A 22,125-nucleotide genomic window follows, 5' to 3' on the forward strand; every position below is an offset into this window, starting at 1 on the left:
TAACAGTGGAAGTCCAGATTGAAGTGGCGGAGTATCTGACCAAGGGGGAGGATGTAGATGATGAAGAGAAGGGGGCCGAGTACGGAGCCTTGGGGAACGCCTTGAGTGACTGTGGCTGTAGCAGAGGTCTGGTTGTGGAGAGAGATGAAGTGGGATCTGTTGGAAAGGTAGGAACGGAGCCAGCTGAGTGCAAAGCCTTCAATGCCGAAGTCTTTGAGTCTGGTGAGCAGGAGGTTATGGTTCACTGTATCGAAGGCTGCGCTCAGGTCGAGGAGGATGAGGATGTTGAGGGAACCAGTGTCAGCAGAGGTGAGGAGGTCGTTGAGGACTTTGAGGAGAGCAGTTTCTGTGCTATGGAGGGGGGAAAGCCAGATTGGAGGGGTTCAAGTAGGTTATACGCAAGGAGGTGGGAATGAAGTTGCGACGCAACGATACGCTCCAGGGTTTTTGAAAGAAAGGGGGGGTTTGAGATTGGGTGGTAGTTAATGAGAGAGGAGGGATCAAGACCAGGTTTCTTTAAGATTGGTGTAACAGCAGCAATTTTGAAAGCGGAGGGGACAATTCCTTGGGACAATGATGAGTTGAAGAGATTAGTGAGGTAGGGGCAGAGAACGGGGAGGCAGGACTTCAGCAGGGGAGTGGGGAGAGGGTCGAGGGAGCAGGTAGTGGGTTTGGAAGAGCTGATGAGTTTGGAGATTTCAATAGGGGTGACCAGGTCAAACTGGGAGAGGAAGCAGTGTGGAGGAGGGGTAAGGAGGTCAGTGGAGATGTTGAAAGGAGGGGCCTTGGTAGGTGGTGGAGTAGATGCTGGGGAGTCGGGTACAGGGGTTAAAGATTGATAGATGGTGCTGATTTTATCAGCGAAAAAGTGGAGGAATGAGTTGCAGAGATCCGGAGTAGAGGTAGGGAGAGTGTTGGCTCGAGGCTTGAGGAGGTTGCCCACTGTGGAGAAGAGGGTTCTGTGGTTTAGGCAGGGATCAGTGAATATGGAGGAGAGGTAGGCAGATTTTGCAGCAATGAGGGCATCTTTGTAGTCAGTGAGGTGGAGTTTGTAAGCTTCAAGGTGGACTGTGAGAGATGATTTCTTTGTGAGTCGTTCAAGTCGGCGACCAGTCTGTTTCAGTTTACAAAGTGCAAGTGTGTAGCAGGGTGAAGATGTGTTGAAAGTTACGGTTCTTGTTTTGAGGGGGGCCATAGTGTTGTGGGAGGTAGACAAGGTGGAGTTGAGATGGTTTGTGAGATCATCAGGTGAGATATGGGTTGAGTCCAGGGGAGAGTGGTGGAGAGCAGGTCAGAGAGATGGTGGGGATCAATGGATTTTAGATTACGGAAGATGATTTCTCGGAGGAAGCGGGGGCGAGGTGTCAGAGAAGGGATGGTGAACCGTATAAGCTTATGATCAGAGAGGGGGAAGAGGCAAGGATGGAGGTCGAGTACCGGTTGATTTGTGGAGCAGACCAGGTCAAGGATGTGACCTTTGTCATGGGTGGGAAAGGTGACGTGCTGAGTGAGAGAGAAGCTGTCAAGTAAAAAGGCGAATTCAGATGCGAGCTTGCAGGTGGGGGAGTCCATGTGAATATTTAAGTCACCAAGTAGCAGCAGACGTGGGGAGAGGGAGGAGGCAAGTGTGAGGAGTTCAGTGAAGTCAGATAGGAAGGAGGGGTTTGGTTTAGGTGGCCGGTAAATGAGGGTGACTGTCATGGAGGAAAGGGTTTTGAAGGCGAGGAATTCAAATGATGCTACTGGGGGGAAGGTGAGTTCAGTGATACGAAAATTCTGGTTGAAAATAACAGCGAGGCCACCTCCATGGCGGGAGGGGCGGGGCTTGGAAATGTAATTAAATCCAGGTGGGGATGTTTGATTGAGGGAGAAGAAAACATTGGGCTGTTACCAGGTCTCAGTGAGCAGAAGGAAGTCCAGAGTGTTGTCAAGGATTAGTTCATGGAGGGCAAGGGCTTTGTTGTTGAGCGACCTGGTGTTGAGGAGGGAAAAGTTGGCATTATGAGAGGGTGGAGGGATGGGGGCAGGCTGGAGAGATCTGAGGTTTCAACAGTCCCGGTTGACAGTGCGTCAGCGGTCAGACTCGGGATGGGGGGCAATTGACGATGAAGCCGTGAGGGGGGGTTCAGAGCGCCGGTAGTCTTCATGCTGTGTAGATGGATGGAATGGAATGTCTGTGGTTGAAGCAAACAAGCTTGCGCCGAGAGCCTCTGTGGATGAAACGGGGTCGACGCAGAAGTCCAAGCTGTTTAACGACCTGGATGCAGGATGGGATGTGGTTATTGCAGAAACCAGTCATCTGCAGAGTTGAGTATTTGGTTGAGCATGATGGTGAGGGTTTTATGAACAGAGAGGTGTCCAGCGCTGTTTTGAGGTGCAGGCGAATAGTGAGAGAGTATCCAGAGGAATAGAGACAATAGTGACAATAAACAAGTTGCGTTGAGGGCATAAACAGCAGAGAGGTTAGTCCAGCACTTCCCAGAAGACAATGGGTGCAGCTTCTAGGATGCGTTTAGAGCTCAGTCAATGCACACAAGCCAACCTTACCCCTCTCTTCCCACACGACCCCCCTCTCTTCCCCCCCCCCCCCCCCCCCCCCCCTCCCCTCCTCCCATTGACTCCATCTATACTTCATGCTGCTTCAGGAGAGCAACCAACATAATCAAATACCACTCACACTCTGGTCATTCCCTGCTCTCCCGTCTCCCAGTGGGAAGATGGGACAAAAGCTTGAAATCACATACCACTTGATTCAAGAACATCCTCTTCCCCACTGTTATCAGACTCTAAAACAGACCTCTCATAAGCCATGGATGTATTCCTGATCTTCCAATCAACCTCGTTGCGGCCCATGCACTTGTTTGTCATCTACACTTTCTCTACAGCTGTAACGCTATATTCTGTACTATTTCCTTTCTCATTTTGCACTACCCGTGGAACTGAGATAGGGTGTAATTGTATTCATGTAATGTATGAATTTCTTTGATTGCACATGGAACACAATTTTTCACTGTATCTTGATGCATGTAACAATAATAAACCGATACTAATATCAATAGAGTTGAATATACAGCATTTTCTTCATCCAAAGTCATTTACATGTGTCACATGTAAAGCTGAAGAATGAAGTATCTTCTACTTTCTATGTTTTGACATTCTGCCACTCAGGTGATTCCGTTACATTGGCTTTGTGTAACAACTAATTATCAACTTGCTCGAAGATTTATTCTGTTTCTTCTGTTTTTATTTTTGCAATTAAATGCGTGCAGAATATTAACCAGTGCAATGCTCTAATGTAGAAATAAAGATCTGCAGATGCTGGTTTATACTAAAGATAAACACAAAGTGCTGGAATAACTCAGTGAGTCAGGCGGCATCTCTGGAGGAAAAGGATAGGTGATGTTTTGGGTCCGTCACCTATACTGTTCCTCCAGAGATGCCCCCTCTAAACAGCGCCAAAATCACACACAAGGGGATGGGGCAGATGCTCAGCCACGATTCAGGTAGGTTTTGTAACATACCTACACTTATGGTTAGTACGGCATCTACTCTTCAACAGGGCTAGTCTGTGCTTCAAATGGGCAGCACAGTGGTGCAGAAGTAAAGTTGCAATCTTACAGCAATCTTACAGCCAGAGACCCGGGTTCCATCCTGACTATGGATGCTGTCTGTACAGAGTTGGTACATTCTCCCTGTGACTGCATGGGTTTTCTCTCGGTGTTCTGGTTTCCTCCCACATTCCTAATACATACAGGTTTATTGGTTAAATGGCATCTGTAAATTGTAAATCTCCCTCGTGTGTGGGATAGTGCTAGTGTACGAGGTAATCACTGGTCAGCGCAGACTGGGTGGGCCGAAGGGCCTGTTTCTACACTGTATCTCTAAACTGAACTATACTAGACAGAAATTGTTGGGTGGAGGACACAGCCGTCACCTCAGAGGATGTGTGCATTGACTTGTCCTTTGCGATTGAACAACTGTGTGAGCGAGTGCGTGCATTCTTGTGTGGATGCCTGGACCAAGGGAGTGAGGTAGGTCAGGAAAGGTGGGGTGTCCACAGTGGGTGGGATTATGTTATGCTGGATGTGAGGAGGCCACATTATTCACATGTTAAACTGGAGTGAACTGCAGGGGAGTCAACAGTTGTCATCGCAGCAGTGGTTATTTTTAGTTTCGAAAGTGATGCAAAAATGAATCATTTTGGTTGGGTGAGTGAGAACAATTTAGACGGAGCTGATTGTATTGACTGAACTCAAAGGTTGCATCAGTCACAATGACAATTTGACACTATTTCAAAAAAAAAAACGGATCAGAATTCAAGGCTTGCCAGGAAAATATTTCCTGACAATACACCCAGCTGCTTGCAGAAATGTTCGCAGCAAACAGCCTTCCTCAAGCCACGCTATTCTTTTACTTCTTTACTTGTGGCCTTGTTATAAAAGGTTTGCCTTTCAACTCGTCTTCCCTGTACAGGCTCGACAGAGACCACAACCAGTTCATTCTCTCTGGTGACACTCTCACAAATCAGCTTGTATCCTTCCCAGGGCCTGAACAATCTTTCAAACATGTAGATGCAAAAAATCCCAGCTGTACCACTGCTTCATAACTGCCCACCGAGTCCGTGCCGACGAGCGATCGTTGTATACTAGCACTATCCTACACACTAGGCACCATTTACAATCTTTACCAAAGCCAATTAACCTACAAACATGCATTTCTTTGGAGTGTGGGAGGAAACCGGAGCATTCCGGAAAAAACCCACCCCGTCACAGGGAGAACGTACAAACTCCGTACAGACATCACCCGCAGTCAGAATTGAACCCGGGTCCCTGACACTGTAAGGCAGCAACTTTACTGCTGCGCCACCACGCCACCCCTCTTCTGCTTATAGCGGTGAATGCTGGAACGCTGGAAGAAATCAGTTAATCACAACATACTCCATCCCATGGTAGAGTGATGCGGGGGAAAGGGATCGGAGTTTTGTCTCAGCAAGTTCTCTGGAGATCCATGGAGGCAGTTACACAAATGCCGAGTGGTTCACCAACCTTGGGCACAGTGAGAAGGAATGAGAAATACCACCTGCTGTGGCCTTTGGCTAAACAGGCAAATTGTGAGCATGGTCCAAGGCTGTGTAATAGTTCAGGACCTGCCCAGATGATGACAGGGTTCTCTTCCTGGGGAGTGTTCATAACCAAATAGCTCAGGTCGGAATTATGGGCAGCCTGGCTATATATTTAAATAAAAACATGGGCCCACCAAGGACCACGTGTGACTAAATCAGGGCGTTTAACTCAACCATTCAGATATAGCCAGGAACCAAGTTCCTGCATGGCAGGTGATAGGTGGCATGGTGGCACAGCAGAGTTGCTGCCTTACAGCAACTCTTGAGACCAGGGTTCGATCCTGACCACGGGTGTTTGTCTGTATGGAGTTTGTACGTTCTCCCCATGACCTGCGTGGGCTTTCTCAGAGATCTTTGGTTTCCTCCCATGCTCCAAAGCCATACAGGTTTGTAGTTTAATCGGCTTGGTATAAATGTAAAATTGTCCCCAGTGGGTGTAGAACAGTGTTAATGTGCACAGATCGCTGGTCGGTGCGGACTCGGCAGGCCTGTTTCTGCTCTGTATCTCTAAAGATGATATCTACACTCTTGCAGCAGCCAGCAAATCTCTCCCATCAGTCTTCCAAATGTTTGTTCCTAGGCATGGGTTGTACATAAGTTGGGCATTCATAGCCTGGGGTGATTCTATACAACGAATTAACCAGATTCAGCTTCAAGGTATTTTTGAAGCCTGGGACCAATAAGCTGAGTACAGCGGGCAGCACAGTGGGCGCAGCGGGCTCAGCAAGCACAGGGGGCTCAGTGGGTACAATGGGTACAGTGGGGACAGTGGATACAGGGGATACAGTGGGTACAGGGGGTACAGTGGGTACAGTGGGTACAGGAGATACAGTGGGTACAGGGGATACAGTGGGTACACGGGATACAGTGGGTACAGTGGGTACAGGGGATACAGTGGGTACAGTGGGTACAGTGGGTACAGTGGGTACAGTGGGTACAGGGGATACAGTGGGTACAGGGGGTACAGTGGGTACAGTGGGTACAGGGGATACAGTGGGTACAGTGGGTACAGGAGATACAGTGGGTACAGTGGGTACAGGGGATACAGTGGGTACAGTGGGTACAGGGGATACAGTGGGTACACAGGGGTGGGTACAGTGGGTACAGTGGGTACAGGGGATACAGTGGGGACCGCGGGTACAGTGGGTACAGGGGGTACAGTGGACACAGTGGGTACAGGGGGTACAGTGGGTACAGTGGGTACAGTGGGTACAGTGGATACAGGGGATACAGTGGGTACAGTGGATACAGGGGATACAGTGGGTACAGTGGATACAGGGGATACAGTGGATACAGTGGATACAGGGGGTACAGTGGGTACAGTGGATACAGGGGATACAGTGGGTACAGTGGATACAGGGGATACAGTGGGTACAGTGGATACAGTGGATACAGGGGATACAGTGGGTACAGTGGATAAGTGGATACAGGGGATACAGTGGGTACAGTGGATACAGGGGATACAGTGGGTACAGTGGGTACAGGGGTACAGGGGATACAGGGGTACAGGGGATACAGTGGGTACAGTGGATAAGTGGATACAGGGGATACAGGGGATACAGTGGGTACAGGGGATACAGTGGGTACAGTGGGTACAGGGGTACAGTGGGGTACAGTGGGTACAGTGGATACAGTGGGTACAGGGGTACAGGGGATACAGTGGGTACAGGGGATACAGTGGGTACAGGGGTACAGTGGGTACAGTGGGTACAGTGGGTACAGTGGGTACAGGGGTACTGGGGATACAGTGGGTACAGGGGATACAGTGGGTACAGGGGATACAGTGGGTACAGGGGTATGGGTACAGTGGGTACAGGGGGCGACACAGTGGTACAGCTAGTAGAGCTGCTGCCTCATAGTGCCTGAGACCCAGCTTTGATCCTGTCCTCAGGAAATGTCTGTGGGGAGTTTGCACGTTCTCCCTGTGACTGCTTGGGTTTCTTCCGGATGCGGCGGTTTCCTCCCACATCCCAAAGATGTGTGGGTTTGTAGGTTAATTGTTCTTTGTAAAAAAATTGCCTCTAGTGTGCAGAGAGTGGATGAGAAAGTGGGATAACATAGAACCAGTGTGAGAACAGGTGAGCAATGGTCGGCATGAACTCAATGGGCCGAAGGACCTGTTTCCATGCTGCATCTCAAAACTAAAGTATTTGTTATTCTTTGCCATTCATGAGAATTCTAAGGGATAGCAAGACGTGTGAACCAGTCATGAATATTTGCATGTCCTTTACTATAAATAAGAGGCTAGGAGACACTGTCATAACCACGGCCTATGTGGGGATTCTAGCTGCAAGGCCAACAACCCCTCACTGTTTCGGGAACCATCTGAACCATCGAGGAATAAAAAGGATCCCATGAGGACATTGCAACTGGTCACCACAGCTTGTCACTTACAAAGATTTGTGTGCAAGCACACCCGGGGCAGCCTGTTACACAAACAGAAAGATTCAGAAACAGTCAGCTGGTCAGGCCACGTCTGAGGGGAAATAGAGTCAACATTTCAGGTCGAAGACCTTCTGTCAGAACTGATTTTCAAACCTGTTTGTTGCACTTTCATGGTAGTTCCTGCCACAGATGAATAACTTCACATTTCTATCAACACAGGAATAAGAAATGCAAACAGGAATCGGCTATTTGGTACCTCAAGCCTGCTCTGCTCATCTTTAAAGCTGATCTTCTGCCTCTGTGCTATTTTCCTGCATTGTCTCTATATTTCGTCAGTCTTTTCATGTACAGAAATCCATCTTGAATGCATCAGCAATTCCCCAATCCTAAAGGATAGAGAAGGTCAAAGATTTGCCTTCTCTCCATGATCATAGAATATAGAAGTACTACAGAGGAGCAGGCTCTTCAGCCCACTATGTATCAGCTCGGCTGCCAAATTAAATTAATCTCAACCGCCTATACATTTCTGCACCAGAATTGGCCACTTCCGCTGAAAAGCAGTGGTCTCAAACATCATCTCTGCTCTTTCTCCACTTCCCGCGGAGTGTTTCCAGCATCTTTGGTGTTTAATTCACATTTCCAGTAACTTGGCATTGTTCACCTTCCTGTCTGACCCCTTATTTCCCGATCCTTTTTACCTTCAAAAACCTGATCAATCTCGCAAAGTGCTGGAGGAAGTCAACAGGCCAGGAGGCATCTGGAAGGGAAATGTATAGGTGATGTTTCAGGTCGTAGCCCTAGTCCTGAGCTGAAAGACTACCCATCCGATTTCCTTCACATCTGCTGCTTGCCAGCTGAGTTCCTGCAGCTTTACATTCAGCATCCCGAGTCCGAGGAAGGTTCCCGACCCGAAACGTTGTCCGTTTATTTCCCTTCACAGACGCTGCCTGACCCGCAGAATTCCTCGAGCAATTTGTAGTAGGCTCAAGATTCCAGCATCTGCAGTTTCCTGTATCTCTGGATAGAATTAGCAGCAAATGGGGAGAGAGAAGGGGAGTTCACCCCTGTGTCAAGGCCAATTTCTATTCTTCAACCACTTGATCAGTGAGTGAGCGCTTTCAAGCAATCTCTGTGGGGAATTTAATTTAGTTTTGCGTTTAATTTACACTATCGTTTAGAGCTTTGTCAATAGTAAACAAGCTGTGTCCCAGTGGTAATTAATATGAATTGGATGGTCATTTAGAACTGGTACCTAAATAATTGGTAATTAGTGTCAACAGGGACTGATTCAGGGCTTTCCAATTTGAACAGATGTTGCTAACACACAATGCAAGTAAAGGGAGAAACTTCATAAATCTGATGCAGAGGAAGGAACCCATGATCTCACATGTGCCACTTAACTGGGAAGACAGAGGTTGAAGCTGTGGTAATGTTCCATCAGCTTAACATCTGTAAAAATATTCCCCATCAACAGGGAATAGAGACAGAAAACAGTCTCCCCATCATTAGTAGCTAGTCAATTTCACAGATTTCCAGCTGGTTCACCCTTTCGGCACTCAAGAGGAACCAATCTATCTTTGTCCAGTCTCTCATTATTGTCTCTAATACAGGCATAGTTCGATTGAATCTCTGCTGTGACTCTGCAAAGCCTCCACAGCCTTGCTGTGATGCAGTGACCAGGACGGCACACGCAGCCTAACTAAAGTTTTACAGGCTCAGCTGCAATTTGACAAAACACTGGTTAAGACACAGTTGAGTTATTGTGTGTAATTCTGCTTGGCCTTCTATGGGAAGGAAGTGGTTGTGTTGGAGTGAGTGCAGCGGCCATTCACCAGGATGTTGCTCAGATCGGAGGGCATTAGTTATGGGGAGAGATTGGATAGGCTGGGCTTATTTTCCCAGAAGTGAAAGAAGCTGAAGGGCGAGGTGATGGAAATATATGAGATTATGAAACTTACGGACAGGTTAGATAGCTAACATCATTTTCCTATGGCAGGGCCATCAGAAACACGAGTTGTAAGATGAGAGGAAAGAGTTTTAAAGGAGATTTGAGGGGTACGTTTTTTGGTGATTGATATTTGGAATGTGCTACCAAAGGATGTGGTGGAATCCGATATAATTACTGCAGTTAAGAAGTAAGGCACAGAGGATGTGGTCCTAATGCGGATAAATGGGGTAAGCGTAGATGGGCTAAAAGGTTGGCATAGACGTGATGGGCTGAAGGGCCTGTTTCTGTGTTGTATGGATCTATGACTGTCTCCAATGTGAGCAGATCCAGCAGAAAATAAGGAATCTAAAGTGTAGCCACTGCACACTGTGGTATCATTAATGCCTTGAAGAGTTGTGCAAGGACCCAGCATTTTTCTATCCATTCCTTTTGCATTAAAGGCCAATATTCCATTCACCAGCCTCATTACCTCCTATGCCAGCATTCACAATCAGTGTGCCGTCCCACCCCAGTCATTCCTTCCGGCAGAAGGTACAGAAGTTTGAAAACATGCATCACCAGACTCGGGAACATTTTCTTCCCTTTCTGTCATCAGGCTTCTGAACAGTTCTTCCTTAAGAAAGGGTACTGTCTGATTCACCTCTACCCCCATTGTGGACATTGGACTTTGTGTATGGAACTGATCTACTGAAATTGATTTGATTCAATTTTATTGTCATTGTCATCAAGCAAGAGACAACGAAATGCTATTTCCCATACAGACATACGAATAAAAAAAACAAAAGCACAGAACACGGTAGTTCACAACAAAAACATCCCCACAACGGCACCAAAGTTCCCCACTGTGAGGGAAGGCACCAAAGTCCCGTAAACTTCCTCGCTGATGTTCTCCGATGTTCACCGTGGTCGTGGCCTCCCGAGCCCCCGCAGTCGCCGCCACGAGCGGCCCGATGTTCAGGCCCTCTCACCGGGAACAATGGAACCCCGACGTCGAACGGAAGAACATCCTCAGCGGCCTGGACCTCTGAATCGGCCACCTCCCACCGGAGTCTGCGGCTCCTGAAGTCCACAGGCCGAGCTAGGTGGAGATTCAATGCTGGCAGCCCCCGGCAAAGGGTCCCAGGACTCCGCGATGTTGGTCAGCGTCGCCCGCGTTGAGAGCTCCGTGAACCACAGCTCCGTGATGTCGGTGCAGCAGGTCCAACATTCCGGAGCCTCAATCGGCGATCCCAGGTGAGACATCACCTGCTCCAGGATGCTTCCAGCGCTGTGCCGCCGCTGCTGAAGCTCTGGTCCGGTCCCGGCAAGAAAGGCCGCGCCAATCCAGTTGGTAGGCCGCGAGGAGGGGGGCGAGGGCGCGACTCGGATTATAATGGCATCCTCGCCAGGAAGTGACTGAAGGATTACCCTAGTCCCTTACCCTACCCCCCTCCCCTACATAGAAATACTAAAAAAAAAAAAACATACTTAAAACATACTAAAGATAAAAAAGATAAAAAGACAAACAGACTGCAGGTGGAGGCAGCCATCAACAACACCACTGGTTGTCCCTTTGGGGACATACCTTGCCCTTTACTCTATCTATTATACTTGTGTTTGACGATTGTATTTACGTATAGTTTATTTGATCTGTTTGGATAGCATGCGAAACAAAGCGTTTCACTCTTCCTCGGTACAGGCGACAATAAGAAGCCTAAACCTAAAAATGCTTCCTCAGTTGGGAGCGTTGCTCAGAGGTAAGAGGTCCAGCAAAACAACATGGAACGCTGTCACATTAGGGAAGTGAACGGTTAACAATTATAATTGTTAACTCTGTTAACTGTAATTTGCGCTGATTTCAGTTGTCACGCATTTATGTTCATTAAATATTTTATCATTGCAGACGGCTGGCATTTGGTTTCACTGGCACTGGCTCGGGAGAGTGGAACAGCATTTCTACAACTGCGTGTATCATCTTCAGCCTATATTCAATGTATACATACCACCTTGGTGGTAACATAGATGCGGGCTTGCTGTGATTATTTGTCAGTCAACATAATGCTTGACATCATTCACCTGGCAGGCTCCTCTGTGTGGAAGGAAAATATTCTTAACTTGCTGCTTCACCTAGGTGCAGGCACGCAGGTTTAACATCCAAAGGAATCACATTGTGGCGGCATTAGCATCACTGGGAGTGCAGCCACAGTTTACCTTGCACAGAGGTAGTCGCTTATTCTGTATGTGTTGCAGTGCGTTCTGCAGTATGGCAGCACTTAGTTCCACATTGGAGAAGGGATTGGTTCTGATCTGCTCATCAATATTCTTGAAAGCATTTATGTGACATAATTAGCAGCATTCTGTAGTTGATGGACGCAAGGCAGCGCAATCCATTAGCGCAGGTCAAACGTGTAGCAGATCTTCTCAGAATGACATTCACAATTGCCAGCTCCCAGGGAAACAACCTATTCAATCCCGTTCCCCACCCATTATTTCCTTTGTAGCTCTGCAACTTGTTCGCTCTCATTCCTATCAACTCTCCCTGGTTTATTTTTGCCGTTTATCTTCACCTGGGGTAATTTAAAACGGCCAACTACCCTGGAAGCAAAACAAAGATAAACTGCGAGAGGAGCTCAAGTTCAAGCAGCGTCTGTGGGGCCAGGACTTATCACCACATAAATTCAAACCACAATATTCACATCCGAGCCCTCCAACACTGCTGGAAATCAACTAAAGAAAATGCTGATAAACCTCAGCAGGTCAGGCAGCATCTTCAGAGAGCAAAACTGAGGTAATGTTCAGATCCGAGCCCTACACAGTGCTGGGTAGAAACATAGACATAGAAACATAGAAAATAGGTGCAGGAGTAGGCCATTCGGCACTTCGAGCCTGCACTGCCATTCGATATGATCATGGCTGATCATCCAACTCAGTATCCCATCCCTGCCTTCTCTCCATACCCCCTGATCCCTTTAGCCACAAGGGCCACATCTAACTCCCTCTTAAATATAGCCAATGAACTGGCTTCAACTACCTTCTATGGCAGAGAATTCCACAGATTCACCACTCTTTGTAAAAAATGATTTTCTCATCTCAGTCCTAAAGGAATTCCCTCTTATCCTTAAACTGTGACCCCTAGTTCTGGACTTCCCCAACATCGGGAATAATCTTCCTGCATCTAGCCTGTCCAACCCCTTAAGAATTTTGTAAGTTTCTATAAGATCCCCCCTCAATCTTCTGAATTCTAGCGTGTACAAGCCGAGTCTATCCAGTCTTTCTTCATATGAAAGTCCTGCCATCCCATCAGTCTGGTGAACCTTCTCTGCACTCCCTCTATGGCAATAATGTCTTTCCTCAGATTGGGAGACCAAAACTGTACGCAATACTCCAGGTATGGTCTCACCAAGACCCTGTACAACTGCAGTAGAACCTCCCTGCTCTTATACTCAAATCCCTTTGCTATGAATGCTAACATACCATTTGCTTTCTTCACTGCCTGCTGCACCTGCATTCCTACTTTCAATGACTGGTGTACCATGACACCCAGGTCTCGTTGCATCTCCCCTTTTCCTAATCGGCCACCATTCAGATAATAGTCTACTTTCCTGTTTTTGCCACCAAAGTGGATAACCTCACATTTATCCACATTATACTGCATCTGCTATGCATTTGCCCACTCACCCAACCTATCCAAGTCACCTTGAGGCCTCCTAGCATCCTCCTCACAGCTAACACTGCCCCCCCAGCTTCATGTCATCCGCAAACTTGGATGAGCAAACTCTACATGGACAGCAGTTGGGGTCACAACAGTTTAGTTTAGTTTATTGCATGTGTACAGAGGTATAGTGAAAAGCTTTTGTTGAGTGTTAAACAGCAGAAAGACTGTACATGATTACAATCGAGCCATCCACAGCACCCTAGTTGCTGATGGGATGGTTTAGTTGCCTCATTAATGCTGGGAAGAAACTGTCCCTGAATCTAGACGTGTGTGTTTACATACATCTGTACGCTTTGCCTTATGGGAGAGAGGAGAAGAGGCAGTGACCAGGTTGAGACTCATCCTTAATTATGCTGGTGGCCTTGCCGAGGGTACGCGAGGTGTAGATGGAGTCAGTGGAAGGGAGGTTGGTTCCTGTGATGGTCTGAGCTGCGTCTACAACCTCCGCAACAGATCTCAGATATCTGGAGATGCGAGGCAGCCGGCATCTTATTCACCAAGACATTTGCTGTAGTAACAAAGGCACGTTCTTGAGGAGCGGTGACTCACTGCAGATCAACAATGGTTCTGCTGCTTCCCTTTGGTACATTCCCATGAATGTTATGCTTGACCAATAGCTCATCCAGATTGCTGCATGCGATAAATACTGGAGAAGTACCTCATAGCTCCAGTAACCTCTGACCAATCCTGACCTTGGTTTCTGTCTGTCTGGAGTTTGCATGCACTGTCTTCGACTGTGTGGGTTTCCTCTGGCTGCTTTGGTTGCCTCTTGAGTGCAGAAGTTGGGAGGTCATGTTGCAGCTGTATAAGATGTTGGTGAGACCGCATATTGTGTTCAGTTCAGGGCATCATGTTATAGGAAAGCTATTGGCAAGCTTGAAAGGGTTCAGAGAAGATTTACGAGGATGTTGCCAGGGCTAGAGGGTGTGAGCTATAGGGAGAGGTTGAGTAGGCTGGGTCTCTAATCCTTGTAGCGCAGGAGGATGAGGGGATCTTATAGAGGTGTATAAAATCATGAGAGGAATAGATCGGGTAGATGCACAGAGTCTTTTGCCCAGAGTAGGGAATCGAGGACCAGAGGACATAGGTTCAAGGTGAAGGGGAAAAAATTTAATAGGAATCTAAGGGGTAACATTTTCACACAAAGGGCGGTGGGTGTATGGAACAAGCTGCCAGAGGAGGTAGTTGAGGCTGGGACTATCCCAACGTTTAAAAAACAGTAAGACAGGTACATGGATAGTGCAATTTTGGAGGGATATGGACCAAGCGCAGGCAGGGTGGGACTAGTGTCGCTGGGACATGGAGTTTGAAGGAGAATTGCAAAGCAAGTTTTTTTACATTGGAAATGGAAGCTGCCCGGAACACATGACTACGGCTTCACATTTATGTCACATGCACTATTAAGGTCAGTGCAATTGCCATGCGGCCATCATTGACCAAGAACACGATCTTCTGGTGAAATCAACATTCTTCACTGACAATCTTCCTCCTTGTTCACCCGTGGTCGGGGCCATGAACCCACCGTAGTCGCCGTTATGGACGGCCCAATGTACAAGCCCACTCGTCGGGAATGCTCGAAACTCCGACGTCGGGATGGACGGAACACACAGAGTTCCCGAATCGGCCACTTACTTACTGCGGCTTCACGATGTTATTGGTCGCAGGCCGGCGGTCGGACCACTTCTTCTGGCGATCCCCGGCAAGGGATCGCCCCACTCCACGATACTGCTGAAGCTCTGGGCCGGTCTCCGAGAAAGGCCGCACCAAACCAGTTGTTAGGCCGCGAGGGGGGTGAAGATGCGACAAAGAGGTATGACCGAAAACGGTTTACCTTATTCCCCCACACCATCACCCCCCCCCCCACACACTGAAACATACATTTGGACATACTAAAAAACAAAAAAAGTCGAAAGGACGAACACCCGATGTCGAGGGGGCTAACATTGCATGGTTATTGCTCCCTGCCTTGGTGTGATTCCTGGGGTGCTCAAGGGATGCTATAGGCCCTGGGATCGCAATCAGGGTGGGCTCCACCATCACCTCCTGCCACTCCGTAGATGCTCCATGTCATCTGTGCCTCTGCTGCCTCTGGAGGTCTCGGGCCAGGGATCAAACCCTTCTAATGTCCAGGTCCTGCACCGGAAAACAGGCGTGTGATTGCTCAGTGTGCTGTTCGACGAAGTGCAGCTTGAGACGGACTTAAAGTTTATTGGGAATAAACCAGAGTGAATTATTTAAAGTTTTTGAAAATCTGCAAGATCGAGGACCTAGTACAGTATTTAGTTTTCACTAGACAACCATCTGACTGAATATTCAAGCTGCAATCTCACCATGACCCTATATAATTGGAGCGAGGCAGCTCTATTCTTGCACTCAAATCCTCTGGCTTTATTGATTTGTGAACATGGTAAATGCATCCACTGCACTGCTTTCATCAATCCTCTCGAGACCTGCATCATTTGAAAGGACGGTCAGGTTGGTCAAACATGTTAACCGACCCTCCTTTAACTTAAACCTGCAGATATTTTCATTGCTTGTCTCTGTTTTTGAAGGTTTCTCCATTGTCGATCTTGAACTGACAAGCCTGTGGTTTCCTGTCTCTTTCACCATTTTCCAAACCTCCTGAATCTGTTGTGTCTCTAGGGAGGATTGGAAGATTATGAAGATCTCCCACAACTTCCACTCTAGATCTCTCACTCAACCTGCGATGTATCAAATCTCAGCCAGGTGACTTGTTCACATTTCTGTATCTCCTCTGTTGTAATTCTGACACTAAATGCAAACATGGATCAGATACTAATAGAATAAAAATAACAATATGATATAGTATTATAATAATCATCACATCATACAGAAGGTGGGATAACGTAGAACTAGTGTGAATGGGTGATCGATGGTTGTTGTGAGTTCAGCGGACCAAAGGCCTATTTCTATGCCTCATCATTCACTCAATCAAAAACCTTCCACTGAACTCTTAGGGTTGTTTTTTAAATGTTAAATGCCATCCTAAGATCTTCTCTATCCCATTCCACGTTCCATCGCTGTTTTTCAAAATTAGCCACATTTTCACGTGAGTTATTCAACAAACCTCATCACATATCGGGCCCCGCAGCGATGCAGCTGGTAGAGCTGGTAGAGAAGGTGCCAGAGACCTGGGTTTGATCCTGACCTCAGGTGCTGTCTTTGTGACGTTTGCACCTTCTCCCTGCGACCGTGTGTGTGTGGGTTTCCTGTAGGTGTTGTAGGTTAATTAGCCTCTGTAAACACATATCCTTTAGACTTTAGTCCTCAGAGATACAGCATGGAAAAAGGCCCTTCGGCCCACTGTCTCCGTGTTGACCAGCAATCAACCTGTACATTAGCTCTATCCTACACACTCGGGATAATTTACAGGGGGACAATTAACCTACAAACCCGCGCGTCTTTGGAGTGTGGGAGGAAACCAGAGCACCCGGGGAAAACCCACGCAGTCACAGGGAGAATATGCAAACTCCGTACAGATAGCACAAGGATCTCTTTCGCTGTGAGGCAGCAGCTCTACCACTGTGCCACTGTATCTAAAAAAAATCTCCGTGAAGGTCACCCAATTTTCTTCACATTTTTTATTCTGTCACCTCCCAATGTTTGGTTCTGTTTGAATCTGATTGCTTGCCAAAGCAATTGAAGTGAGCCTTCATCCAGTTTCCAAAAGTTTTATCTCATACTGGCCTGTACCTCTGTAACGATCACTGCTCCCCAAGTGTACTCACACATACAAGCCCAGCTCATGTCCCAGCACCAGATATAGTCCTGTCTTCTACAACAGGCTACCACATTGTGATCAAGGAAGGTCTCATGGACAACCTTTAGGGGAGCATCTCATTCTTTACTCTTTGCTCAAAAATAATCTCAATCAATACTGAGTGAACTGAAATCTCTCAACATCACCAGGCTGCAGTTTATCCACAATTCCCACTTCCCATTTGCTTTCCCAGTTCCCACTCAGTATTTGATTATCTCCAGTGATGTGCTAGATCCTTTCCAGTTTCCCAACTTTAGAATATTAGAATTGAGAGATTCCATGTGGAAACCGGCCCTTTGGACCACCGAGTCCGCGCCGACACAAACGATCACCGCGTACACTAGCACTAGCACTAGCACCATCCCACGCACTAGGGACAATTTAGCCAAAGCCAATCAACCTACAAACCTGCACGTCTTTGGAGTGTGTGAGGAAAGCGGATAAAACCCGGAGAAAACCCATGTGGTCACAGGGAGAACGTACAAACGCTGTATAAACAGCAACGGTAGTCAAGGTCGAACCCGGGTCTCTGGCGCTGTGACATGCAATTGGATGTTACACTTGACCTCTCAAGAATACAATCACTCACCAGCTCTGTAACACTGTCCTAAATGAATTACTTGACTCCTTATTCCCACCCCGACCTTGTTTCAATCCTTTGCATCTGAAATATTAAGTGCCCGGTTGCTATCCATTTCTGAGCCATGTAACCGTTATTACAACTACATTACATAAACCCTTTTGAATGTTTGTGCATCCTGCCCACCAGCCTTACTCACCACACTTTGTACGGTACATTTGACAATTGCCTTTGTACTTCTTCATTTGCGTCTATTAAATACTGTTTCTTTCTTCAGCTTTAACACTCTCACTGATTTATATCCATTATTCCTCCTTCAGTAGCAGGTTCAGGGAGGATTTAAAACCCTCAGCCACATGAATGAATCTTCCCAGAACCACATCGGCCAGTTCTCCAGGTGTAATGAGTTTGTTCTCCACCAGAAATAGCCAAGTTCCCAGGAATCTAGCACCTCCGCTTTAGTCATGCATCTCAGCTTCCTTGTCCCGCTCTCAATAATGCACAGTGCTGAGGATGATGCAAAGAGTGCTTGTGAACCTTTCCTGCATCCTTACTTTAATAACATCATCAGTCATTACTCTGAACTGAAGAAGATAATGATCCATTTCTGCTAATCATCCATCCCTTGTAAGACATCCCTGCCATCCAGGAATCAGTCTGATGAACACTGAAAATTCCCCTTTTTAAATGCTCCTTATCCTGTAGCTGTGTTTCCTCATTTGTAATCCCCCTGTCCCACTTAGGAAACCTGGATGGAAACCTCTGGAGACTTTGCGCCCCACCCAAGGTTTCCGTGCGGTTTCCGTGCGGTTCCCGGAGGTTTTTGTCAGTCTCCCTAATGGTCGAAAGTGGTTTCCGCTTCTTCTATGTTCCAGCGATTATTTCAAAAAATTCAAAACCGGCTGCGACTAAAAATAGGTTGCCGTTTTAAAAATCGGTAATTTTTTAGTTGAAGCCGGTTGCGATGCTAGTTGAAGGTGGTTGCCGGAGGTTGCAGGTGGTGGAAGGTCTCCACTACCTGCAACCTCTGGCAACCACCTGCAACCGCACAGAAACCTTGGGTGGGGCGCAAAGTCTCCAGAGGTTTCCGTTCAAGTTTCCTAAGTGGGACAGGGGCATTACTCTCCCACTTGTGAAAACATCTTGACGTCTACCCTGTCAAGTCCCCTCGGGATTTTATATCTCTCAATAAGATCATCCCCAATTCTTCTAAACTCCAAAAACTGCAGGTCCAAGCTGTCTGCCCTCAATCTGCTTTGGATTTCCTCCACTGCTACCCCAGCCTGTATTAGGTAATGTGACCAAAACTGTGTGCAATATTGCAGGTGTGGCCTCACCAACACTCTGTACAATTGTGACAAAACATCTACATTTTCAAACTCCACACCTTTTGTAATCAAGGCAAAAATGCCCTTGGTCTTCACTACCTGTTGGACCTGCGTGCTAACTTATTAGTGATTCATGCACAAGAACACTTGTATCCCCGTTGAACTGCGTTTGTGTTGATTTGAATCAATTGTTCAGTCGATCTGTATGCCTTGCAGGGTCACAATAACTTATCATGACATGCCCTTCCACCTATTTCTGTGTTAGCCTGGTTGATTGAAAATGTAGCTCTATAGTGGCACATTTTGAGACTGAAAATGAAGAACCAACTGAGAGAGTCGGTGTTCGGGGAAAAGGTCTGAAAGCAAAGTGTGGCTGAGGCAGTGGATGTGTGAGGCAGCCAAGAGTGGAGGTGGAGTGGCCTGGCGATGTTGGCCTGGATGTCATAGAGTGTGGGGAAGAAGGGAGTGGTGTCATGGGAAGGGATTGGAGGCTAGAGGCTGATAGGACCAATCCATGGCAGGATTTATGGACTAGGATAGGATTATAAATGTGATCATCTGAATCAGAGATTGACCGATTCATGATTAGTACGGGTATCACGGGTAATGGGGTTGAGAGGGAAAGATAGATCAGCCATGATTGAATGGCAGAGTAGACTTGGTGGGCCGAATGGCCTAATTCTGTTCCTGTAATTTATGAATTTATTAGAATAGTGATTTCAGTGCTCACAGGAGCTGAGGCAGGGAAAGGCTGGCCTGTTGGAGGTTTGTTGTGAAATGCCTGGTGTTGCTGCAGAAACATAAAATACTCACAGTTATTTTGAACTGAGGTTAATACAGTGTTTCAAATGAGTAATTAATTTCTGCATAATTCTGTACTTTTCTGTGTGTAACTCCTGCTGCCTTGGTGATGAAGTCTGATACGTCTGATCTACTCTGCAGAAAGGGATGTCTCAAGCTTTGCTTAGTGAGATTCTCGAACCTTGTCATCTGACAGGCGTTTTTTTTTTCACACTGTGTACAGTCTGCAAGGTGTGAGCATCTCTCAGTCACGTTGCAAAAAGATGCCACAGATTCATCCAGATCGCTCATGCCTTTCTTTGAATTCCCCTAAATCCTGGGAGCAACTTGGATAGTGGATTTCTGTTTTGCTTTGATGCTGTAAGGTTGCTTTCACCCAGTTGACCTCGCAGTGGGCCAGCAAATGAAACATGGCTCAATAGCCCTTTAAATAGCGCAGTTGCAATAAATAAAGTGATGGGAAATGCGGCTTCTATTTGCATGGTCCACAATGTTTCTTTATCAAGACATGTTTCATATGGGTGCCGGCAGCAAATTGACTGACAGCACATGCCCAGAACACATGGCACAAAGAGGCACACACCACACACTATGTAGAACATAGAACAGTACAGCACGGGAACAGGCCCTTCAGCCCACAATGTTTGTGCCGAACATGTTGGCAAGTTACACAGATCTCAGCTGCCTGTACATGATCCATATCCCTCCATTCCCTGCACTTCCATGCGCCTATCTAAAATCTTCTAAAATGCCACTATCATATCTGCGTCCACCACCACCCCTGGCAATATGGTGTTGGATATTTACATCCCGGGAAAAGGGTTCTGACTGCCTACCTATCTATGCTTCTCATAATTTCATACTCTTCAAGTCTACCCAACCTCTGTAGCTGAACCCATCTAATCCATGCAGCATTCTGGTAAACCTCTTCTTCAGCCTCTTCAAAGTCTCTACATCTTTCTTGTAATGGGGCAACCAGAACTGCATGCAACACTCCAAATGCAGCTTAACCAGTCCTATAGAGCGGCAGCATGAGTGCCTGGCACATTTTGGTGCTGCAGGTTTCCTGCATGTAACATGGGTTGCCCAGACAGCCATTGGTTTGTCCATGGTTCCACCGCAGCTCAAAGAGCAAATGCAGTACAACAGGTTGGAAGAAGTGCGTGCAAATTACTGTCTCATCCAGAAGGACAGTTCAGGTTTCTAGGCAGTGAGATGGGAGAAAATTAACGCCGATGTGTTGTATCTACTGGAGGTGTGAGGGGAGTGGATGGTGGAAATGGAAGAGTCACGCAGTCAAAGAGTCATACAGCATGGAAACATGCCCTTCGGCCCAATTTGTCCATGCCAACCAACATGCCCTTGGCAACCAACATGCCCATCCCAGGAAGCATGGACACGGGAGTTGCTAAGGGGCTGTTCCATTCAAGAATCTGAAAGGGAAGAGGAGGGGAGGGTATATATAGTGGTGGAATTTCTCTGTAGATGGTAAAGATTATAGAGAGGATCTGTTGAATGTGGAAGCTGGTGGGTGTGAGGTGAGGACAAGGGGAACTCTACCTTTCTCTAGCTGGCAGGGGATAGTTAGAGAGAAATGGGACAGGTACAGTTGTGATTATTAGCAACTATGATAGAGAGATAACCACGGTCAAGAAAAAAAACATTAGTGTAGACATTTTCTTCACCAGAACAGGTGCAATGGAGATGGAAAACCAGAGAGAGTGGAGTATCGTGCCTCCAGGATGTAGGGTAAAAGGACATGTAGTCAAGAGAGTGGTGGGAGTTGGTGGGCTTGCATTGGATGTTGAGGACTATCTTACCCTCTGAGAAAGAAAGAAGATATCAAGAGAGGGAGAAGAAGACAAAATGTGCAGGAAGAAACTGCAGATGATGGTTTAAACCAAAGATAGACACAAAAAGCTGGAGTAACTCAATAGGTGACTTTTCGGGTTGCAACCCTTCTTCAGAGTGAAGGATCTGAAAAAGGGCCTTGACCCGAAATGTCACCTATTCCCTTTCTCCACAGATGCTGCCTGACCCGCTGAGTTACTCCAGCTTTTTGCGTCCATCGAGGGGAAAGGAGAGTCAGATATGGATCTTGTGAAAATGAGAACCAGTGGAAATTGGCAGCAAAAGTGATGAAATCTTTGAGTCTGTACACAAGCAGGAAGAAGGGCCAATGGCGTCATGAGTGTAATGGATACATGGATGTGCTGAACGGCTGTGGAACTTGTATCTCAAGGAATGAGTCCTCCACCATTGTTACAAAACCCAATGTCAGCTCAAGGAACAGCATCTCATCTTCTGATAGGATTGTCACAGCCCTCAGGACAATGATAACTTTAGCAATTTAAGATAACCAGCCTTTCCAGTTTGTACCAAACTTGCCAGATCTGCTGTAAGGTCATTTCACTTGTAATATTAACTCAGGGTTATTCTCTTCAAAGTTACTCTCCTCTATTTAAGATATCCATGAAGGGCGGTTC

The sequence above is a fragment of the Leucoraja erinacea genome, chromosome 10, assembly GCF_028641065.1.
Source record: "Leucoraja erinacea ecotype New England chromosome 10, Leri_hhj_1, whole genome shotgun sequence".
In the NCBI taxonomy this organism is placed as follows: Eukaryota; Metazoa; Chordata; class Chondrichthyes; order Rajiformes; family Rajidae; genus Leucoraja; species Leucoraja erinaceus.